The 24475-nt window shown below is 39.6% G+C and overlaps 1 protein-coding gene across 8 annotated transcripts in view; it reads left to right on the top strand.

Annotated features, from left to right (window-relative positions):
- Positions 1-24475, top strand: part of TAOK3 (TAO kinase 3) — a 210017-nt gene that overhangs the window by 66838 nt on the left and 118704 nt on the right. The window lies entirely within an intron of this gene.

Genomic DNA, 24475 nt, shown 5'->3' with positions numbered 1-24475 from the left:
ATGGTAACCGAAGTTGTTTTCCTAGATGTCAGCCAGAAAGATAAACACTCAAAGTTTATTTTTTAAAAAACCTTTAGTGTCTGGGCATGATAGCTCAGGCCTGTAATCACAGCACTTTGGGAGGCCGAGGCAGGTGGATCATCTGAGGTCAGGAGTTCAAGACCAGCCTGACCAATATGGTGAAACTCCGTCTCTACTAAAAATACAAAAATTAGCAGGGTGTGATTGTGTGCGCCTGTAGTCCCAGCTACTGGGAAGGCTGAGATAGGAGAATTGCTTGAACCTGGGAGGCAGAGGTTGCAGTAAGCAGAGATCACGCCACTGCACTCCAGCCTGGGCGACAGAATGAGACTATGTCTCAAAAAAATAAATAAATAAAAATAACCTTTAGTAACTTAAATGGACCACAAATAGAACTCTGTTAATAATTCACAAAATTATGAGAAACTTTAAGTACCACAGACCCGTAAAAAAATCTCAAAAAACATTTTGTGCCTTTTTTGATTTGCCATCAAAGGCTATAATTTATTGATTTTTTTAAAGTATTATATTTGAACTCAAGATAGCTTTAAATGGCAAAAGATTATATGAGTTTGTTAAATGTTTTGTGCAAAATTGAGAGAAGTTCATGTAGAGAAGAAAAACTGTTGAAACAAGTGAATATTCTTCAAAGGTTTGGAAGATTTTAATATTCTGTGTATTTGAGGAATACTAAATTTTGTTTAACTTTTATATATAATTATCTTTTCAATTTAATCTTGTATTTTTAACTAATTGGTCTTAAAGAGTTTCGGATCAGCATGACTTAAGTATTTTTATCATTGCACAGTATCAGGCAAGTACAAAGAGGAACACAAGAACCATGGAAGAAACTAGCCAGCTTAGATAACAAGAGAAATATGAAATACAAATGGCTTTCTTTCTAACAAATATGAAAGTTAGGGAAGTAGTAGCTTCTGGGATTTAGATTATGGGCTCTAGCACAGGTTTAGATTAGAACAACAAAGCCTATCTGGATGAATATAAGGTGATTACAAGTACAAGGGTAACCTCAACTTTTTATAACAAGATTATTTTTTAAAGTTTATTATTAGCCACCTTCAATATACCAACTTCTGGAAATGTAAATGAAACAGTTAAATATCTTTTTTTTTTTTTTTTTTTTGAGACGGAGTTTTTTGCTCTTGTTGCCTAGGCTGGAGTGCAATGGCATGATCTTGGCTCACTGCAACCTCCGCCTCCCAGGTTCAAGCAATTCTTCTGCCTTAGCCTCCCAAAGCGCTGGGATTACAGGAATGCACCACCATGCCCAGCTAATTTTGTAGTTTTTTTTTTTAGTAGAGACAGGGTTTCACCATGTTGGTCAGGCTGGTCTCAAACCTCTGACCTTGTAATCTGTCCTCCTCGGCCCCCCAAAGTGCTGGGATTACAGGAGTGCGCCAACATGCCTGGCCATGTCACAGAAATTCTTATCTCAAAACACAAGAATCCATTCTCATAACATTAGGACAGGTGTGGGTTTTTATCTGTTAGTTTTTTGTCTTTATGAGTGTTTGTGATCTTGACAATATAACTCTTACTGTTTCGCTCTTGGTGATTTTTCTAAAGGTTATTTACAGCTTGTACCTTGGAATTCAGTGTAGTCCATGGACCAGCAGCAATGGCATTACCTGGGAGCTTGTTAGAAATGCAGGATCTCTGGTCTTAGACCTATTGAAACTAAGAATCTGCATTTTAACAAGATACCCAGGTGATGTATATACCTAAAAGTTTGATAACTTCTGATTTATTACTTATAATTTGGAGTTGATACCCTCAAGATCAATTACTAAATCTTCCCTTTGTTTTTAGTGACCTCTATAAGCATCCAAAAGTAAAATTAACTAGGTCATTCCAGACTAATACGACTTCTCCAATTGGTAACTTATTATTCAAAAGAAATTGTGGCTAGGCATGATGGCTCACCCCTATAATCCTAGTGCCTTGGGAGGCCAAGACAGAAGGCTCACTTGAAGTTAGAATTTTGGGACGAAGCTGGGAAGCATAGTGAGACCCCATCTCAACAAGAAATTTAAAAATTAGCTGAGTGTCGTGGTGCACGCTTGTAGTCTTCATTATTGTTACTATTCCTCCCCGCCCCATGACATATTGGGAAGATGGCTTCAGCCTCCTGAGCAGCTTGGAGTACTACTAATATTCAGTGTGAATATTATTATCTGAATAGACAGTAGTTCTTTGGGATTCTTAGTTGGACTTTGCAGATTGCTTTTTACCGTGTAATTGATTTTATTACAGAAACATTATTTGGATATCTCCTTTTATTCTTTTAACAAATATTTGTGATTGCCTATGATGTATAAGGGAATATAGCAGTGACTAGGACAAACAGGAGAGAAACAAACATTTAAGCAATATATGAATAAAATAATTTCAGATCATTTCAGGTGCTATGATGAAAGCAGTCTGATTCTGGTCACTACGAGGGAGAAAAGGCACTCTAGGTAAGAGCAGTCCCGAAAGGCCTCTCTGAGGTGGTGACATTCAAACAGAGATCTGCAAGTAAAGAAGGAGCCAGCCCTGTGAAGCTCTGAGTAATGAAAAGAAAGCAAGTGTGGCTGAAGTATGACAAAAAGTAGCAGAGAATGATATAGAATGCAGTGGTGAAATTCAGTAAGAAAGAGCCAGATTACATAAAGTTTAACACTAACATTTGACTAGTAGTTGTCATAGTATGTCTCTGTATTTGGCTATTGACAGCTATCTGGGGTTTCAAAACCTCTTTGTATAAGCCCTTCATCTTGCATTCTAATTCTTGGGACAACTTTTACCTTGGTCTCTTCTGACATGACTGAGGCGTATATCCATCGTTTAAAAAATTCTTATTAATCACGAGAAAGAAGAAATCTTTCTGGAAGTAGCAAACTCAGGACCAGAGAGTTAAGGTAAAGATATAAAGCTTCAGGGTATTAAGCCATACATGTAGTAGAAACTGAGGCAAAGGAAAGAGTACATGTCCCGCCTAAAGGTAGTCAAATCAGGCAGTTGTCTATTTTGTAAAACACTATCATAGCCAGTGGCTGTTTTTGGGGCCAGTTTTGCCTCTTATATAATGGTTGTTTAAAATTCATATTCCTATACAGTGACCCTGTTCCACCTATCTAAATTATGTGAAGTTTACTGTAGCTGCTCAGTAGCTAGATATAGTAAGCTAAATGTGATTTGAAATATTTATTCTTTTTTAAAATTTTAGGTGTAGTAGTTGGCTCCGTAGTTCAGGGGTTAGAGCACTGGTCTCGTAAAATTTTAGGTGTAAGTACTACAGCTTTTGTAAAAGTTTTAGAATGCATGTATAACAAATAAACATCACGTATCTTAACTGTTAAGGCAATGAAAATATCACCCATGCTACAGGAAAATAAAATGAGGCACAGAGGCTACATGGTCAACCTAGGTGTTACGTAGTCAGTAAAAATTAAACTATTTAATTAAAGAGAGGTGACTGCCAGTCTCCCCTGTCCTATTCTTTTTTCCTGAAACTTACAGAAGTTATAAGAATAATTCAGAAAAGTTGTATTAATATTGTTCTGTACAGTAGGAAAAAATCAGACCAGGCACAGTGGCCCACACCTATAATCTCAGCATTTTGGGAGGCCAAGGCGGGTGGATCACCTGAGGTCAGAAGTTCGAGACCAGCCTGGCCAACATGGTAAAATCCTGTTTCTACTAAAAATACAAAAAAATTAGCTGGGCGTGGTGGTGCATGCCTGTTATCCCAGCTACTCAGGAGGCTGAGGCAGGAGAATGGCTTGAACCTGGGAGGCAGAGGTTGCAGTGAGTCAAGATCACACCATGGCACTCCAGCCTGGATGACAAGAGTGAAACTCCATCTCAAAAAAAAAAAAGAAAGAAATGAGAAAAAAGTCCCATATACATTTTACCTAGATTGACCAAATTTTAAGTGTTTGCCGCATTTAACATTTTATTTTTTCCCCACTCCCTGCATGTAACTCACTCAGATACACACATATGCATACACATACACACATGTGATCTAGTCATCTGTCAGTGTATCATCCTAGAACTTTCTAGGGGATTTGAATCAATTGGCATATGAATATTAGGTATTATCTACTGTCTGCTCTAATGATATCTTACCCATTCTCCCTATTTTTTATATTAGAATAATGATTCCTAATGCCTAGTAAATGCAGTGTTTTACTCAGAATGGATATAGGTGAGATATTTTGAAATTTTTAATCATTTATAAAGAGAACAAGATTTTTATGTTTATCAAAAATAGGCACAGATTTTTTAAAAGATTGACTGACATGACTAGAACCTAGAAGACTGGACAGAATTATTCCCATTTTTGACAATTTGTAGGGGTTTCTTCCCATGTTATTGAAACAAATTGAAAGAGTATTTATTGAGAAACTGTTTCAGTCATGAACCTGGTGCTAAGGAACATAAGGCCAAAAGACCATTTCTGCCTTCAAAAAGTTTTTGAGAAAAGAAAAAAAAACAAACGTACATTTTTAACAATTACACAAGATGAAGTGTAGTTAGTTTTATTTTAAGAGTTATAATTAGAGGAAAGAAAAGGCAGCTAGGCCGGGCACGGTCACTCACGCCTGTAATCCCAGCACTTTGGGAGGCCAAGGCAGGTGGATCTCTTTGCAGGTCAAGAGATCGAGACCATACTGGTCAACATGGTGAAACCCCGTCTCTACTAAAAATACAAAAAATTAGCTGGGCATGGTGGCATGCACCTGTAGTCCCAGCTACTCGGGAGGCTGAGGCAGGAGAATTGCCTGAACCCAGGAGGCGGAGGTTGCAGTGAGCCAAGATCGTGCCATTGCACTCCAGCCTGGGTCACAAGAGCAAAACTCCTTCTCAAAAAAAAAAAAAAGAGAGAGAGAGAAAGAAAAGGCAGCTAACATATAACTGATCAAGGTCAGACACATGTTTTCTTGCTTCATCCTTTCTGAAACACATTTTCAGTCTTCATTGTCAAACAAGGAAACCAAGGCTTAAAGGGATTAAGTAACTTGCTGGAAGTTAAAAAGCAAGTAGATAACTCTCTGTGCTTCCTTCCAAAGCTAATCCTTTATTGATGCACTGGCTCCCACCCTCTCTGGTCCACTCAAGGACATTGCTTCAGCAGTTCTGCCTTCTCTCCTACACAAATTTTTCCTCCTCCTGAATCACTCCTATCAGCCTACAAACATGTTCTTATTTCTTCCATCTTAAAAACACGCAGAAACAAACCTTCTCTTAACTCTTCTTTTCCTCCCAGCTACGCCTCCCTTTCTTTCTTTGTTCCCCTTTACAGATAAACTTTGCAAACTATACTTGCTGCCTCCAATTTCTTTTTTGCCAGTGGCTCCTTAATGTAGCAAGAAAGCATGTATCCCTGGCACTTCACCAAATTTACTTTCATCAAGGTCACCAGTCACCTCCATGTTGCTAAATCAAATGGTCAATTTTTATCTCTAATTTGACCTATCAGCAGCATTTGACAGAGTTATCACTCCTCCTCCTTGAGACTTTACACTTTATTTTCAGGATATCACAAGCTCTTTGTTTTCCTTTTATCTTATTGGAGATTCCTTGTTGGCCTCCTTGGGTTATTCCTGCTATCCCCAATCTCTTAAAGTTGGAGTGTTCCAGAGATTGGACCTTGGTCTTCTCTATTGACCATGTGTCCTTGGTGATCTCATATAGAACTATGGCTTTAATAGCACTAAGAGTATGCTGATCATTCTGAACTCCAGATTTATATCTAGCGTATGACTCAATATAGCGTATTCATCACCACTTGGGTGATGAATATATCAAAAGCTTAATCTTCTTTCCCCAGCCTCTTCACCTGAATCATTCTCTATCTCAGTTGATGTCAGCTCCATTTTTCCAGTCACTCTGACCAGAAGCCTTGAGAAATCATCCTCTGTTACATTTTTTTTCTTTTTTTTTTTTAGGTGGAGTATAGCTCTTGTTGTCCAGGCTGGAGTGCGATGGCTCAATCTCGGCTCACTGCAACCTTCACCTCCCAGGATCAAGCGATTCTCCTGCCCCAGCCTCCCAAGTAACTGGGATAACAGGCATGCGCCACCACATCTGGCTAATTTTGTATTTTTAGTAGAGACAGGGTTTCTCCCTGTTGGTCAAGCTGGTCTTGAACTTCTGACCTCAGGTGATCCACCTGCCTTGGCCTCCCAAAGTACTGGGATTACAAGCATAAGCTACCATGCCTGACCTCAGTTATACATTTTCAGACTCTAAATCCAGCCCATCCACAAACCCATTATCTATCCTACAACAATGTGCATGAATCTCAGAATCTTAATATTGACTGAAAAAAAAAGCCAGATACAAAAAAATAGTATATATAGTGTATGCTGTGTAATTATATTCATACGAAATTCTAGGCCAGGTGCAGTGGCTGAGGTCAGATCACCTGAGGTCAGGAGTTCAAGACCAGCCTCGTCAACATAGCAAAACCCTATCTCTACTAAAAATACAAAAAGTAGCTGGGCAGGGTGGTGCACAACTGTAGTCTGAGCTACCAGGGAGACTGAGGCCAGAGGATCATTTGAACCCGGGAGGTGGAGGTTTCAGTGAGCCAAGACTACCGCACCACTGCGCTCAAACCTGGGCAACAGAGCAAGACTCTGTCTCAAAAAAAAAAAAAAAGAAGAAGAAGAAAAGAAAAGAAATTCTGGAAAATGTAAGCTAATCTGTAGTGAAAGAGAGTGGATCAGTGTTTGCCTAGGAAATAGGTTTGGAGAGAGAGACATTTACTGACTACAGAGGAGCAAAAGGAAAGTTTGCATGGGACTAAACTGTTCCTTTGATTGTGTTGATGGTTTTGTGAGTACATACATCTGACAAAACTCATCAGGTTGTATATTTTATGTGGCTACAGTTTATTATATAAATTATACCTCAATAAAATTAATACACATATACATATATTCATATACATATATAAAATAGATTCTCTCTGCCTTTACTGCTATCTACTTGGTTCGTGACACCACCTCAGTGATCATAACAGCCTTCTAATCGGACTCCCTGCTACAGTTTACACTCAACATAACAGAGTGACCCTTTAAAATAAGTAGATTATGATGCTTCTCCCCTCAAACCTGCAATGCCTCCCTGTTTCAGAGGAAGAACTGGCATCCTTACAAGAGGATTCTTTTTTTAAGATGGAATCTTGCTCTGTCACCCAGGCTGGAGTGCAGTGGTGTGATCTCGGCTTACTGCAACCTCTGCCTCCTGGGTTCAAGCGATTCTCCTGCCTCAGCCTCCCGAGTAGCTGGGACTACAGGTGTGTACCCCATGCCCAGCTAATTTTTTATATTTTTATTGAAGACAGGGTTTCTCTCTCTCCTGACCTCATGATCCACCTGCCTTGGACTCCCAAAGTGCTGAAATTACAGCCGCCACACCCAGCCTACAAGAGGATTCTGTAAGGCTCTATATGACCTGCACCTTCCATTTTTCACTCTGGCCTCATTTACCTGCTTGTCTCTTTGCTCACTCTGATTCAGCCACAGGGTTCTCCTTCACACTTTCATCTTGGAGCCTTTGCACTAGCTGTTCCCTCTGCCCAGAAAGCTCTTCCCCTAGATAATTAGTACCTCCTTCACTCACCTTCTAACAAATTTAAGGAGGGTCATATTTCACCCTTTTCATGAGCTCTATCCTAATTGTCTTGTTTAAAATTGTAACTTGACTCTACACTACCAACATTCTTTTCTTTTTTTTTGAGACAGCGTATTTCTCTGTCATCCAGGCTGGAGTGCTGTGGTGTGATCTTGGCTCACTGCAACCTCCACCTCCTGGGTCCAAGCGATTCTCCTGCCTCAGCCTCCCTAGTAGCTGAGACTATGGGCATGTGCCACCATGCCTGGTTAATTTTTGTGTTTTTACAGGTTTCACCATGGTGGCCAGGATGGTCTCAATCTCTTGACCTTGTGATCCACCCACCTCAGCCTCCCAAAGTGCTGGGATTACAGGTGTGAGCCACCGTACCCAGCCAGGACTGTTTACTTTTTAAAGAAATTAGATATTGATTTTCCATGTTGACTTGTATATTAGCTGGAATACATATAGTCTCATATACTTTTGAAAAAGGCATTTTCTCCAGTTCTTATGAGAGAGAATTGCTGAAGCAGTGTGAAGCAACTTTCAACAGGAGTAAACTGCTCTAACATGCATTGTGTCAGCATGTATAGATGCTTGCCATATCTGCTAGTGGCAAAGCAAAATTAAAAATGAGTAAGAATGCTGAATTGTCCTTTCGACATTAGAAATTAGGCAAGAGTTTCAAGTTTGAAATGCTTTCCAGGGTATAAAGGCATCCCTGAAAGTCCCATTACAGGATTACTTGAAAAGATGTTAGAAGAAATACTTAGGCTTCCTTGGCTTGAATTGGTCCACCACTCTTCGTTGAACAGATATGCCCAATGACAACATTGCCTTTTATTTATTTGTTTGTTTGTTTGTTTGTTTATTTTTTGAGACGGAGTTTCACTCTTGTTACCCAGGCTGGAGTGCAGTGGTGCGATCTCAGCTCACCGCAACCTCCGCCTCCTGGGTTCAGGCAATTCTCCTGCCTCAGCCTCCTGAGTAGCTGGGATTCCAGGCACATGCCACCATGCCCACCTAATTTTTGTATTTTTAGTAGAGACAGGGTTTCTCCTTGTTCACCAGGATAGTCTCGATCTCTTGACCTCGTGATCCACCCGCCTCAGCCTCCCAAAGTACTGGGATTGCGTGAGCCACTGCACCCGGCCAACATTGCCTTTTATTAAAGCACAAAATGAAAAGAAAATTTTAGATGGAGGGACTTTGTATTCAGCAGTCTTATAGGCTAGATGGAGTTCTTTATAATTTATCAAGCCACTAATTTTTGAAATCCTTCATGTTGTTATTTAACTAAAAGCTATACCATAGTTGTTAAAAAGACTGGGCTTGAAGTTAGCCTAGATTTGCATCCATCTCTACTATACACGAGCTCTGTGAATTTGGGCCTCACATTTTTTTTTTTTTTAAGACAGAGTTTCGCTCTTGTTGCCCAGGCTGGAGTGCAATAATGTGATCTAGCCTCACCACAACCTCTGTTTCCTGAGTTCAAGCAATTCCCCTGCCTCAGCCTCATGAGTAGCTGGGATTACAGGCATGTGCCACCACACCCCCGGCTAATTTTGTATTTTTAGTAGAGGCAGAGTTTCTCCCTGTTGGTCAGGCTGGTCTCGCTCCCGACCTCAGTTGATCTGAGTGTCTTAGCCTCCCAAAGTGCTGGGATTACAGGCGTGAGCCACCACGCCCAGCGGACCTCAGATTTTTATCTGTAATAAGAGATCAGGGATAATAACTCTTTCACAGTGTTAAGGGCAAAATGAGATAATGTACAATGCCTGGCTCAGAGTGAACATTCAGTAAATGTTAGTGTGGTGATGATAATATTGATTACATTAAACTAGGCCCAACTGAGAAAAGTAACTCTTCTGTCTTCAGTGCCTGTAATAGTCTAAGATAAATGCTCATGGATTTTCCCTTTTCTATTCCAAGATTAGTTCACTTACCAAAAGCAACAATGAGTGAATGTTTAAAAAAAAATTCTAATAAAAGACTGAATGAAGCCATAATATAAATCAATGTACGTGATATTTTAGACTTGTCAACTGAAGGCATGCCCAAGTAATGGATTCTAAACTACTTAGTACAAAGACACCATGTATTATGACTGTCCACAAGGAAAAAATATTGTATAGCAGAATTAAATTTTCATTTCATACGTAGTATACATTTTTTTTTTTTTTTTGAGATGTAGTCTTACAGTCTCACACTGTCGCCTAGGCTGTACTGCAGTGGCCCAATCTCAGCTCACTGCAATCTCTGCCTCCCGGGTTCAAGCAATTCTTTTGCCTCAGCCTCCTGAGTAGCTGGGACCGCAGGTGTGCACCACCATGCCCAGCTAATTTTTTTGTATTTTTAGTAGAGACAGGGTTTCACCATGTTGGCCCAGATGGTCTTGATATCCTTCTCGTGATCCACCTGCCTCGGCCTCCCAAAGTGCTTGGATTGCAGGCATGAGCCACCGCGCCTGGCCTGTAGTATACATTTTATATCACTTTTTTTGAGATGGAGTCTTGCTCTGTGCCAGGCTGGAGTGCAATGGCATGATCTCAGCTCACTGCAACCTCCGTCTCCCATGTTCAAGCGATTCCCCTGCTTCAGCCTCCTGAGTAGCTGGGACTATAACCACATGCCACCACTTCTGGCTAATTGTTCATATTTTAGTAGAGATAGGGTTTTACCATGACCAGGATGGTCTTGATCTCCTGACCTCATGATCCAACCACCTTGGCCTCCTGAAGTGCTGGGATTACAGGTGTGAGCCACTGCGCCCAGCCTTTTATTTCACTTTTTAAAAATAACATGAACTAGACTTCAGTTCCAAGGGGGTTTATAAATGTTTAAATGGAATGATCTGAAATATCAGTTCCTTAAGACATCCGTTAAAATAGGTTCTCAAATGAGTTAGTTGACAGTGCTGATAATTCTGAAATTATTGGCATTTGGATACCATGTAGTTAAATAAAATAATGAACTTCCAGAATAAAGGTCAAGTTGGTGTTTTTTGTTTGGTTGGTTTTTTGTTTTGTTTTGTTTTGTTTTTTTGAGATGGAGTATCACTCTGTCCCCCAGGCTAGAGTGGTGCAGCAGTGTGATCTCAGCTCACTGGATCACATGCAGCCTCCACCTCCCTGGTTCAAGAACTTCTCTGCCTCAGCCTCCTGAGTAGCGGGGTTTACAAGTGCCCACCACCATGCCTAGCTAATTTTTTGTATTTTTAGTAGAGATGGAGTTTCACCATCTTGGCCAAGCTGGTCTTGAACTCCTGACCTCGTGGTTTACCCACCTTGGCCTCCTAAAGTGCTGGGATTTCAGGCGTGACCCACCACGCATGGCCAAGTTAGTTTTAAGTAAAACAATGTATGGAAATAGTAAATCAAGAAAGCACATAAAGTAGTAATGGTTACTTGCTTTACAAAAGCATTTACTATAATTTCTTTAAAAAAATAAAAACTTGGCCAGGCGCAGTGGCTCACGCCTGTAATCCCAACACGCTGGGGGACCGAGGGGGGGTGTATCACCTGAAGTTGGGAGTTCAAGACCAGCCTAACCAACATGGAGATACCCCATCTCTACTAAAAATACAAAAAAAAAAATTAGCCTGTCATGGTGGTGCATGCCTGTAATCTCAGCTACTCAGGAGACTGAGGCAGGAAAATTGCTTGAGCCCAGGAGGTGGAGGTTGTGGTGAGCCGAGATCGCACCATTGCGCTTCAGCCTGGGCAACAAGAGTGAAACTCTGTCCCAATAAATAAAGAAATAAGATTCCTGACCTTAAGCAGCTATGGTCCTAATGGAGAGATACTTAGGATAACCTAAATCTTTTTTTTTTTTTTTTTTTTTTTGAGACAGAGTTTCGCTCTTGTTACCCAGGCTGGAGTGCAATGGCATGATCTCGGCTCACCGCAACCTCCGCCTCCTGGGTTCAGGCAATTCTCCTGTCTCAGCCTCCCGAGTAGCTGGGACTACAGGCGTGCACCACCATGCCCAGCTAATTTTTGTATTTTTAGTAGAGACAGGGTTTCATCATGTTGACCAGGATGGTCTCGATCTCTTGACCTCGTGATCCACCCGCCTCGGCCTCCCAAATTGCTGGGATTATAGGTGTGAGCCGCCGCGCCCGGCCCAGGATAACCTAAATCTTATATGGTGAAGTCCTGTGTCTAAAATAAATGTTGACAATACACTTCTACATGAGCATAAAGGAAAAAATCCTACCCTAGCTTAGGGGACGGTCAGGAAAATTTCCCTGAAGGAGTAGTAACAAAGCAGATTCTTGAACAGATTTTGGTTAGTGAGAAAGGCAGACAACTTTTCTTCCTTTCTTGCCAACAGCTGTTACTTGATATCCCAGAGAAGTAGTTTGAGATGGCTGAGGCATCCAATGTGAGGCCCTAGAGTTTACTAAGGACAAGATCCAAGAGTAGACAAGCAACTGGTCACAGAGGATTTCATATGCCATCTACAAGGAGTTTGCATCTTATCCTGTACATGATGAGGATTAAAGGGTTTTAAGTTAGAGAGTGGCATGGTCAGATTTTACTTTCAGGTCAGTGACGGTGGCAGTAGTATAGAGGATGGATTCCATTATCGGCTTTGAAGAGTATTTAAAATCAGATGGCATATAAGGACTGATAGGATTCATTCTATTTATTTTCTTTTTTTTTTTTTTTCCTGAGGTGGAGTTTTGTTCTTTTTGCCCAGGCTGGAGTACAATGATGAGATCTCAGCTCACTGCAATTTTCTCCTCCCTCACCCTCCTGAGGGAGCTGAGAAAGGCACCCGCCATCACGCCTGACTAATTTTTTGTATTTTAATAGAAACAGGGTTTCACCATGTTGCCCAGGCTAGTCTTGAACTCCCAAAGTGCTGGAATTACAGGTGTAAGCCACCATGCCTGGCTTAAGCATGCTATTTTAGTCTGCTTGGGCTATTCTAACAAAATACCACAGATCAAATGGCTTACAGTTCTGTGGTGAAATAAAGTTTACTCACAATTTTGGAGGTTGGGGAATCTAAGATCAAGGTGCCAGCTGATTCAGTTTCTGGTGAGGGCTCTCTTCCTGGCTTGCAGACCTTCACCTTTGCACTGTGAGCCCATATGGGCTTTTCATTTGTTGCTGTCATTGTTGTTTGAGACGGGAGTGTCTCCTTGTCACCAGGCTATGGTGCAGTGGCTCGAACTCAGCTCACCGAAATCTCCACCTCCCAGGTTCAAGTGATTCTCCTGCCTCAGCCTCCCAAGTAGCTGGGATTACAGATGTGTGCCACCACATCCGGCTAATTTTTGTATTTTTAGTAGAGTTGGGGTTTCTCCATCTTGACCAGGCTGGTCTCAAACTCCTGACCTCAGGTGATCGGCCCACCTGCGTTTCCCAAAGTGCTGGGATTACAGGCGTGAGCCACCACACCCTGTCCATATGGACTTTTCTTGTTACTATCAATTCCTCTGCTTACAAGGCCACCAATTCTGTCAGATTAGGGCCCCACCCATATGACCTCATTTAATCTTAATTATGTCCTAAAGGCCTTATCTCCAAATACAGTCAGTCACATTGGAGGGTTAGAGTTTCTACGTATGAATTGGGGGAGAGAAAGAGATAAAATTCAGTTCATAGCAGAAGCTGAGCAGACCTTTTCCCAAAGCAGTAAATATAAATTTATAAATTTAAGTATTGTAATTTTCAAGTTTTGAGTCTCTAAATTTGATAATGATTAAGGGAAAGTTTTCAGGATAACAAAGTAGAAACATCCAAACAAGAAAATAACTTGCTAATATCTGTGACATTTTAGAAAAATTGCACGCTAGATAATCCTTCATTAGCTGTAAGAAAATTTATTTTCAAAGCTTTTATTTCTGCATGTTCTATTATCTCCAGTTCCTGGCATTGTAATCCTGTAGCAGGGAGTCAAAAGTTATAAATACAGAGCTCTCACAATGCCGTCATGTATTTGGTGATCAGTGGCAGGTGAAATTTGCAGAGGCTAAAGGTGTTTACATCTTGGGTTTTTCTTTTATTTGGCTTTGGAACAATTAAACTGCAGATAGCTGGGATTTTAGTTGTATATTGAACTCAGGGGTGTGTGTGTGTCTGTGTCTATGTCTATGTGTGAATCTAAATAAAAGATTTTTAAAAGCCAGGTACAGTGGCTCATTCCTATAATCCCAGCACTTTGGGAGACCAAAGCGGGCGGATCATGAGGTCAGGAGATTGAGACCATCCTGGCTAACATGGTGAAACCCTGTCTCCACTAAAAATACAAAAAATTAGCTGGGTGTGGTTGCACGTGCCTGTAGTCCCAGCTACTTGGGAGGCTGAGGCAGGAGAATCGCTTGAACCCAGGAGGCGGATGTTGCAGTGAGCCGAGATTGCGCCACTGCACTCCCACTTGGACTACAGAGGGAGACTGTTTCTCAAAAAAAAAAAAAAAAAAAAAAAAAAAAAGATGTTTAAATTGAGCAACAAGCCAAAATCATAGACTTTTAGAGTTGAAATGAAACTTAGAAATTGCCTTGACCAGCTCCAAGACCAGGAAACTGAGGCTTAGAGATGTTAAGCAACTTGATCAATACCTCAGAGCCACTCAGAGCTGTTTTGAGACTAGGACATAAGACTTCTGTTTTCTAGTTTAGGGGTATTTCCACTATGTCATGATGCTACCCAACTGACAAGTGTTTTTTGATCAGGAATTCGGTTTGTGATCAGCTTGGCCAATATGGTGAAATCCTATCACTACTAAAAATACAAAAATTAGCCAGGCTTGCTGGTGCGTACCTGTAATACCAGCTACATGGGTGGCTGAGGCAGGAGGATTGCTTGAACCCAGGAGGTGGAGGCTGTAGTGAGCAGAGATTGCACCACTGCACTCCAGCCTGGGCAACAGAGTGAGACTCTGTTTTAAAAAAAAAGGAATTCAATGTATGTATGTTCTTTTTTTTCTTTTTCTAATTCCCATAGGTTATTGGGAACAGGTGGTGTTTAGTTATATGAGTCAGTTCTTTAGTGGTGATTTGTGAGATTTTGGTGCACTCATCACCCGAGCTGTATACACTGCACACAATTTGCAGTCTTTCATTCCTTACGCTCTTCCTACCCTTTCCCCTGAATCTCCAAAGTCCATTGTGTCTTTTTTTCTTTTCTCTCTCTCTCTCTCCTTTTTTTTTTTTTTTTTTTTTTTTTTTGCTGCTCTTCTTATTTTGCAAATTGTGTCATTTTTATGCTTTTGCATCATCTTAGCTTAGCTCCTACTTATGAGTGGGAACATACGATGTTTGGTTTTCCATTCCTGAGTTACTTCACTTAGAATAATAGTCTATCTCATCCAGGTCACTGCAAATGCCATTAATTCATTTCCTTTTATAGCTGAGTAGTATTTCATTGCATATATGTACCACAGTTTCTTTATCCACTTGTTGATTGATGGCCATTCCACGTTTTTGCATTTGTGAATTGTGCTGCTCTAAACGTGTGTGTGCAAGCACCTTTTCGTATCTAGACTTCTTTTCCTCTGGGTAGACAACCAGTACTGGGATTGCCGGATCAAATGGTAGTTCTACTTTTAGGTCTTTAAGGAATCTCCATGCTGTTTTCCACAGTGGTCGTACTAATTTACATTCCCACCAGCAGTGTAGAAGTGTTCCCTGTTCACTGAATCCACACCAATATCTATTATTTTTTTATTATGGCTGTTCTTGCAGGAGTAGGGTGATAATGCATTGTGGTTTTGATTTGCATTTCCCTAATCATTAGTGATGTTCAGCATTTTTTCGTATGTTTGTTGGCTATTTGTATATCTTTTGAGAATTGTCTATTCATGTCCTTAGCCCACTTTTTGATGGGATTGTTTGTTTTTTTCTTGCTGATTTGTTTGAGTTTGTTGTAGATTCTGAATATTAGTCCTTTGTTAGATGTATAGGTTGTGAAGATTTTCTCCCACTCTATGGGTAGAAACCTAGGTTCTAATGGCACAAGTACTAAGTCATTACTATTAAACTACTTTGAAGCAACTTAACCTCCTTGAGCCTCTCTTACATCCATTCTAAATCTAAAATTCAGATTATAAAGAGTGTGCAAGGAAAATAAATCTTGGGGCCCCCAAAGCACTAAGCTAAAGGGAAAAGTCAAGCTGGGTACTGCTCAGGGCCAACCTGCCTTCCATTTTCTTTAAGGTCACCCCTCTGCACACTGAGATAAATGCATATCTGATTGCCTTCTTTGGACAGACTAATCAGAAATTCAAAAGAATGTAACCATTAGTCTCTTATCTACCTGTGACCTGGAAACCACCTTCCCGCTTGGAGTCTTCCTGCCTTTTGCTTTGAGTTGTCCCGCCTTTCCAGGCCAAACCAGTATTCATCTTGCATATGTTGATTGATGGCTCATGTCTACCTAGAATGTACAAAACCAAACTGCTCTGATATCTTTGGGCACATGTTGTCAGGACCTCCTGAGACTGTGTCATAGGTGCATGGGACACAACTGTGTCCGGTTGTGTCATGGGCATATGTCCTCAGCCTTGGCGAAATAAACTTTCTAAATTAACTGAAACCTGTCTCAGATTTTCATAGTTCACAAGAGAATATTTTAAAAATGTATAAGATATATAGATTAGGCCAAGCTCAGTGGCTCACGCCTATAATCCCAGCACTTTGGGAGGCCAAGGTGGCTCACTTGAGGTCAGGGGTTCACAACCAGCCTGTCCAATATAGTGAAAACCCATCTCTACCAAAAAATACAAAAATTAGCCAGGCTTGGTGGCATGCGCCTGTAATCCCAGCTACTCAGGAGGCTGAGGCATGAGAATCTATATATATAGATATACATAGTTTAATTCAGGAATTAAAAGGTTAGTTTGATCATTTTATTACTGTACTGTACAGATTGCAGATTTCCCTTTTTAAAATATGTATTTCCATAGACAGAAAAGACAAGGAACTTTCTCTTTTTTTCTTTTTAACAATGAAGCAAAAGCCAGAGTAATCTTTAAAAAATATAATAATCTAAATTTTATTTCTGGTAGTATTCTTTTGACTACTCATCTCAATTTGCTATTAAGGAAGTCATTTTAACCTTTTGACTATGTATTTAATGGGTGAATACCTAATTATAGAATTATAGTATTATATACTTAGCATTCATCTGTCATTTGCTAAGAATTCAACTTACCCTCAAAGTTGAATTCTTAGTTTTGTTGTAAGCCTTCTCTTTTCTCTACAGTCTTTGCCTGAGTTACCATAGCTTCTTCTTGAGCTTCCTGTCTACCAGGTCAGTCCTTGTGTCAGCATTTCCCCTGCATACCAATTTCCATTTTTTTCTATTTTCTGTATATCTCTACCTAGATGTCCATCTATCACCTTCAAGTCAGTTTTACTAGAAAACAGTCATTATCTTTCTCCCATTAAACTTGTTTCTTCTACTAAATTCTCCATTTTTACTCAGAGAACAGACATCTTCCCTGTCTCTTGTTCTTAGGGCCCCAGAGCTAATACTCCTGTCTTTTCTAGGCTCTGTAGCCAATCAACTGCTGACTCTTCACTGTGTTACTACCATGTTTCTCTTGACATTCATACTCATGGAACCACAACATGATAACTGCCTTCAGCTTTCAATTTTATTGCCAACATTCTAGAATAAGATAATCATTCTTTCTTACTTGGTAGCCCTAACCTGACCTCTTTGCTCTAGTCTCCTTCTATTTTCTCTTCCAATTCAGTTTTTTTTTTTTTTTTTTTTTTGGAGACAGTCTCGCTCTGTCTCTGGGCGCCAGGCTGGAGTGCAGTGGCGCAATCTCGGCTCACTGCATCCTCCGCCTCCTGGATTCAAGCAATTCTCCTGCCTCAGCCTCCTGAATAGCTGGGACTACAGGCGTGCGCCACCTCATTTTTGTATTTTTAGTAGAGATGGGGTAAAACTGATACGTGTTCAATGTAGAAAATATGGCTGGGTGCAGTGGCTCATGCCTATAATCCTAGCACTTTGGGAGTCTGAGGCGGGCAGATCACGAAGTCAGGAGTTTGAGACCAGCCTGGCCAATATGGTGAAACCCCATCTCTACTAAAAATATAAAAATTAGCCAGGCATCGTGACTCGCACCTGTAGTCCCAGCTACTCAAGAGGCTAAGGCAGAAGAATCGCTTGAACCTGGGAGGCTGAGGTTGCAGTGAGCTGAGATCTCACCACTGCACTCCAGCCTGGGTGACAAAGTAAGACTCCATCTCAAAAAAAAAAAAAATATATATATATATATATATTGAAAACAAAGAAAGATAAACAGAAAATATCTATATACCCAAAGATAATCATTATTAACATTTTGGTTTATATTCTTTCAATTCTTTTTCTATGATGTGTGCACAATATTTTTAAACAAAATATTCTTAGTCCAGACTGTATATTATCCAGGCAACTGGAGTATTATTCTTTAAGCCTGATTCTAATTGAAAATGTTTTCATCAGTAGAAAAAAAACTTAAAAACCTTTACATGGTATTCAAGCTCCTTGACAATCTAGACCCAATAGACTGTTCCAGCTTCATTTCCAATGAATGGTTTCCCAAATCTGCAGAACAGACATTTAAGTAACATGCCATTTCCTAATATGCTGCAACCTGCAATCCTTTGTGTACACCATTTCCTATAAAATTCTGCCTATTCTTTACAGAACAATCAAAATACTGTCTCTTCCATGAAAGCATCAATCCAATCACTTACCCATCTCCATTCTCTACTTCTTAGAGAGTGGGAAATGCTCCCTATTTTGAACTTTCATAGTATTTGCAACACTCACTGGCTCTAAGTAATGAGTTTTTGGCAAACAAATATCTGTATTATATGTGTTAAATATTTTTCAGCACCTAACACAGTGTCTTAAGCATAGCAGGTATCCAATAAATGTTGAAAGAATGAATGAATACTTGAGCACTGCTTCAGCTACTATACCTCTTATTAAACTCATGAGAAGAATAATATTTTGTAGATATGGAAGAAGCTTAAACAGGTTATAAAACTTACTCAGGCTACAGGGAATTAAGGAGACAGAATTAGAAACTGGAACACTCTAAATCCAAGTTTGTCACTTATCCTTTGAGCTGTGCGGTGGCTCTTGATCATTAATAAGTACATATTTATAGTGTGGTTGCCTGTTGCTTGAACACTATCCTATTTTGGATAGGTGGAAGGCAGAGTTCTTCCTTCTGCTGTGGATACAGTGAAAGGAGTACAGGTAGATACTCCATCTTCAGTTGCCTGGCAGCTTGCATTTGGGCATGTGACATTGGTCAGTCAGATACTCCCTCCTAGAACTCTGAATCTTGCAAGCTCAGGGCCCACAGAGATGACGGAGGCAGTTGTGAAGATGAGAAGAGTCTGGCAGAGCATAATCGAGTGGTGATGCATCGACAGTATTCTAAGCAAATGGCATGATCTTGATTGTGCCTTTTCTCTCTAGGGGCCGGCCCATTTTTTGAGCTTCCCAATTATTCTATGAGATATCTTATGAATACATTTATTTTTGGCCTAAGTTAGCCAGGGTTGATGTCTATTATTTGTAACTAAAAACCTTAACAGTGATGATTAGTACTTACAGTGGAACAGTATTATCAATACATTTCAATCAGCTTCCACACCATAAGATGAAATTCTATAGTAAGGGAACTACCGATGCCAAAAAGCATAGGAATAGCTTTTTGATAGCTGTTCAGTGGGATCACAGTGGGAAATGCCAAGTTAATTCTGTACAACTTTTTAAATAACAATGTATATTATATCAGTGTGATCAAGTAAGATTAGATTCACCTCTAGCAGACCTTTTGTTCTGTACCTACTACATACTTGGCATATATTATCTCATCTACTCCTCACAACATTTTATGAATTTCTACTAAAGAGGTTATAGAGGTTTGGTAGGAAACAGAATGGAATAAACTCGGCACGTAAGAAGAACTTTTAGAATTCCTCACCAATACCCATTTATACTGGGTGAGTGGTTTGTATGCCCAGGTTTCTGTAGATCAAGTAATATGTTAGAAAACATTCCATTTTTGCTTTTACTAAACTCGAACTGACATGTAGCATTTTCTATAATTACAAATTTTGGCAAGAAACCACAAGAGTATTAGCAATACCTGTGACTTTGTCACCAATAGAAATCACAGATATTTTTTATCACATTAGTTATTACATATACATATTTCTTATGCTTATCACTCATTGAAATTATTATAGTTATTAGACTCCTGACTATCATTACTAAATGTATTAATCAAGAAGCATATATACTATGTCACATATTGGGTTTTTAATTTTTTTTCTTTTTTCGATACTAAGTCTCACTCTTGTTGCCCAGGCTGGAGTGCAGTGGCCTGATCTCAGCTCACTGCAACCTCCGCTTCCAGGGTTCAAGTGGTTCTTCTGTCTCAACCTCTCGAGTGGCTGGGATTACAGGCACATGCCACCACGCCCAGCTAATTTTTGTACTTTTAGTAGAGACAGGGTTTCATCATGTTGGTCAGGCTGGTCTGGAACTCCTGACCTCAGGTGATCTCTCCAAATTGTAGCAATTAGGAAAACTTTTGGTGTTTTAAAGTATGACTTAGGCAGTATGGTTTAGAAGAATGTTTTCTGTAGTGGAAATCAGAAGTTCTGGATTTTTTTCAGACAGGGTCTTACTTTATCACTCAGGTTAGAGTGCAGTGGCACAATCTCAGCTCACTGTAGCCTCAACTTCCTGAGCTCAAGCAATCCTCCCACCTCAACCCCCCAGGTAGCTGGGACTACAGTCACGTGCTACAATGGCCAGCTAATTTTTTTGTATTTTCTTTTGTAGTTACGGGGTCTCACTATGTTGCCCAGGCTGTTCTTGAGCTCCTGGACCTAAGTAGTCCTCCCACCTCGGCCTCCCAAAGTACTAGGATTAGAGGCATGAGCCACTGCACCTGGCCAGAAGTCCAGGATTTTAAATTGGGGATAATGCTGCCACATAGGTGTGATGTGATGCTTAACGTTTCTGAGATTGAGTATAAAAACAAAGGAGTTGAAATGGTGGGTCTTTAAAATTCTTTCCAGTATGAAACATTCTGATTCTTATTTATCTTATTACTACTGAAATATTGTGGAGTTTTCAAATTCACTGGCTCCTGGTTTATTGTTGAGAAAAACATTGAAATACAACTAAGATCTTCCATGAATCATCTTTCTTGAATTTTCTAAGAAAGAAGAAATTATTTAAAATATTTATATTTTTACTCTCTATCAAGTATTCTCGTTTTTTTTTTTTTCTTTTCTTTTCTTTTCTTTTTTTTTTTTTTTTTTTTGAGATGGAGTCTTGCTCTGTCCCCCCAGGCTGGAGTGCAGTAGCATGATCTCAGCTCACTGCAACCTCTGCCTCCCAGATTCAAGTGATTCTCCTGCCTCAGCCTCCCGAGTAGCTGGGACTACAGGCATGCACCACCATTGTTCTTTCTTTTATTAAGTTAGACTGTGAAAAATAATTTACTTGACTACCATTGTTAGAAGGTTTCCATTTCTTAGAATAAAGAAGTGTTTGTGAAGAAAGTTATTTCAGTTGCACATCTCTGATGAAATCTTCTACTCCAAGCTAGTTGAATTGTTTATTTGGCCCAAGGGCCTAAAACCTGAAATACTACATTCTTGGCACAGTTCTAAGTTCTCACTATAAATGTAATACCTGAGGTCGCAGGAGGTTAAGGAAGAGGGAAAAACTGATTTTATGCCTGTTATTTCATCTTACCCTCTTAGAAGAAAAAATATTCTTGTTTATGTTTTGGGGAAATAATTAATTTGAATGATCATTTTAGTTCTAAGATTGAAATGGGAAAGAGAACATGATTTCATCAGATTTTTATGGAATATCTGCTACTTAAATAAGCCATAGGGTCCAGCATTTCCACTCATAGGTATATACTCAAGGAAAATGAAACATATGAAATTCCCAGAACAAGGAAATCTATAGAAATGGAAAGTATGTTAGTAAATTGCTTAGGAATGGAGGGAATGGGGCGGGGTGAGGGTGGGATGATAGCTAAAGGGTATGGTTTTGTGTGTGTATATTTGCTGATGAAAATGTTCTAAAAATAACTGGTTGGTGATGGTTGTACATGTCTGTGAATATACTAAAAACCACTGAATTGTACACTTTAAATGGGTGGAGTGTATGATAGATGAATTTTATCTCAATAAGGCTGTTTTTATTTTTAAAAATATCAGGGGTTACAATGATTAATCCAAATGTGGACTTAGACAATTATCCTTTGCAAGAAGCACTTGCCTTCCAGTTTTAGAGTCCTAATGTGTGTATAGAAAACTGAAGCAAAGGGAGAAAATAGTAGGTTTTATAGAAGTGATATTTAGCTGGACTGTGAGAATAGTCGCGATTTGGACCTTATAAGCAGAGGAAACAACTTAGGCAAAGACCAAGTGAGAAATGAATTACAAAGTATATATAAAAATGTAACTGAGTGGAATTCATTTTTTCTTGATTATAGAGTTTAAGAATTTAGTTTAGACTAGTGGTTTGAAGCCAACTTTGAATGTTCATTAGGTAAAGTTTTTTTTTTTTAGTTATTCTTTATCTCATAAGAAGTAGTGAGATTCTGAAGGATTTTGAGCAGAGTTGTGATATTACCTGAACTATACTTTAGAATGATGATTATGGTAATAGTGTTTTTTGAATTCCAAAAAAGATAGACTAGAGGCTGAAAGAAGAAAAGGAGAGAGCATATGAATGCCAGAGAAATGGAAAAACAGGTCAAAAGAAATATTTGAAGCAGAAATTTGGGATTAATTGAATGTAAGGGACCAGGAAAGAGAACAAAGTTAATGGGAGGTGTATGTAAGCCATTCAGGGCACAAGCCAAATAGATGTTTGAAAATATGGAACTGGGGCTTGGAATAGTAGTCAGTACTGTCTAGTGACACAGTATTACTTAAAACCATTAAATGGGCAGAAATTAAGATAGGAGTTTGCAATCACACAGAGGACTTGGGAAATCCTTAGGGAAACACTTTCTTTTTTTTTTTTTTTTTTTTGAGACGGAGTTTGGTTCTTGTTACCCAGAGTGCAATGGTGCGATCTCAGCTCACTGCAACCTCCGCCTCCTGGGTTCAGGCAATTCTCCTGCCTCAGCCTCCTGAGTAGCTGGGATTACAGGCACGCGCCACCATGCCCAGCTAATTTTTTGTATCTTTAGTAGAGACAGGGTTTCACCACGTTGACCAGGATGGTCTCGATCTCTTGACCTCGTGATCCACCCGCCACACTTTCATTTAGGCATCAGAGATCAGAGGAAATATAACCAGAATAATTTGGAAAAACAGAAGACAGTTTCATGCAATCCAAGAGACATTTATGAAGAAGGAAATGGGGGTGATAATATGGAAGAAAATTGAAAATATCCTTTGGGTTTAATGGATGAACTTCAGAAATACTATCTTCAGCCTCAATAGCAATGCACTATTATAGCAGAAAAGCAAACAAACAAACAAAAAAAGATAAAACTGAGAAGGCTTCATTCCTAGACATCTTAGGGAGATAATTTTAGAACATATACAGAGCTTGGCAACCAAAGATGAAGAGAGTACGCATTTTAAGAAAATTATGTAAAAGTGGGCCAGGCGCAGTGGCTCACATCTGTAATCCCAGTACATTGGGAGGCTGAGGCGGGTGGATCATCTGAAGTCAGGAGTTCAAGACTAGACTGGCCAACATGGCAAAACCCCATCTCTACTAAAAATATAAAATTAGCCAGGCGTGGTGGTGCACACCTGTAATCCCAGCTACTTGGGAGACTGAGGTAGGAAAATCACTTGAACCCAGGAGGCAGAGGTTGCAGTGAGCCAAGATTGAATCACTGCACTCCAGCCCGAGTCTCAAAAAAGAAAAAAAAGGAAAAAAGAGAGAAAAAATTAATTATGTAAAAGTGAATAACTATTTAGAGAGAAGATAATTAGCCCAGCATGGTGGCACATGCCTGTAGTCCCAGCTACTCAGGAGGCTGAGGCATGAGAATCATTCAAACCTGGGAGGTGGAGGTTTCAGTGAGCCGAAACCCTGCCACTGCACTCCAGCCTGGGCGACAGAGCCAGTCTGTGTCTTAAAAAAAAAAAGAGAAAGAAAACTGTTTTCTAGGAATGAATGTTCCCTGATTTGAAGTTAGTCAGGACATGATGATATTAATAGATGCCTTATTTGAAACTGCTTCCTTAGAAATTTAACAACTAGTGTTCATATAATGTCACAAGGAATATTTTTTAGTTTGTGGGAGCTATAGTCAGACTACATTAGCAGGGTAGGCATGCAGACATTGCAGTTATTGATTAGTTAGTGGTTTGGTAAAATGTGATTCTGATTGCAGGCAAGTTTTAGCTACCAATTAATCTAAAGCATCACACAGCCACAGACAGCATTGGAAGGAATACCAAAAATAATGAAAATGTTCAGTTTATAAGTATAGACATGAGACAAGAGTGGGATATTCTCAGCAAGAAAATAGTAAAAATTAAAGTCCATACTTTTTTTTAAGTTTTTTCCTGTAAGGCCTTCAACTACAACGCTAGTCAAGCATCTAAAACTTATTCCAACATATGTAGGTTTTAAATTGTTGCGTCTTTGACTCAGTAATTCTACTTCTAGAAATCCATTCTCAAGAAAGCTCCCAAAATGTAGATAAGTAATAGTTGCCAATATCTTCCAGATATAATACTTTTCAATAGTTCAACAAAAGGTTGAATACAGCCTTGGTTTTCGATTGTGGAGCAATGGTTGTGAATGAATTGCAGCTCTTCAATAAGACAGACATTAAACAGTCA

The sequence above is a fragment of the Callithrix jacchus genome, chromosome 9 (assembly GCF_049354715.1).
Source record: "Callithrix jacchus isolate 240 chromosome 9, calJac240_pri, whole genome shotgun sequence".
In the NCBI taxonomy this organism is placed as follows: domain Eukaryota; kingdom Metazoa; phylum Chordata; class Mammalia; order Primates; family Cebidae; genus Callithrix; species Callithrix jacchus.
Note: the sequence above shows the minus strand (reverse complement) of the source record. Positions and strands in the feature narration are given on the sequence as shown.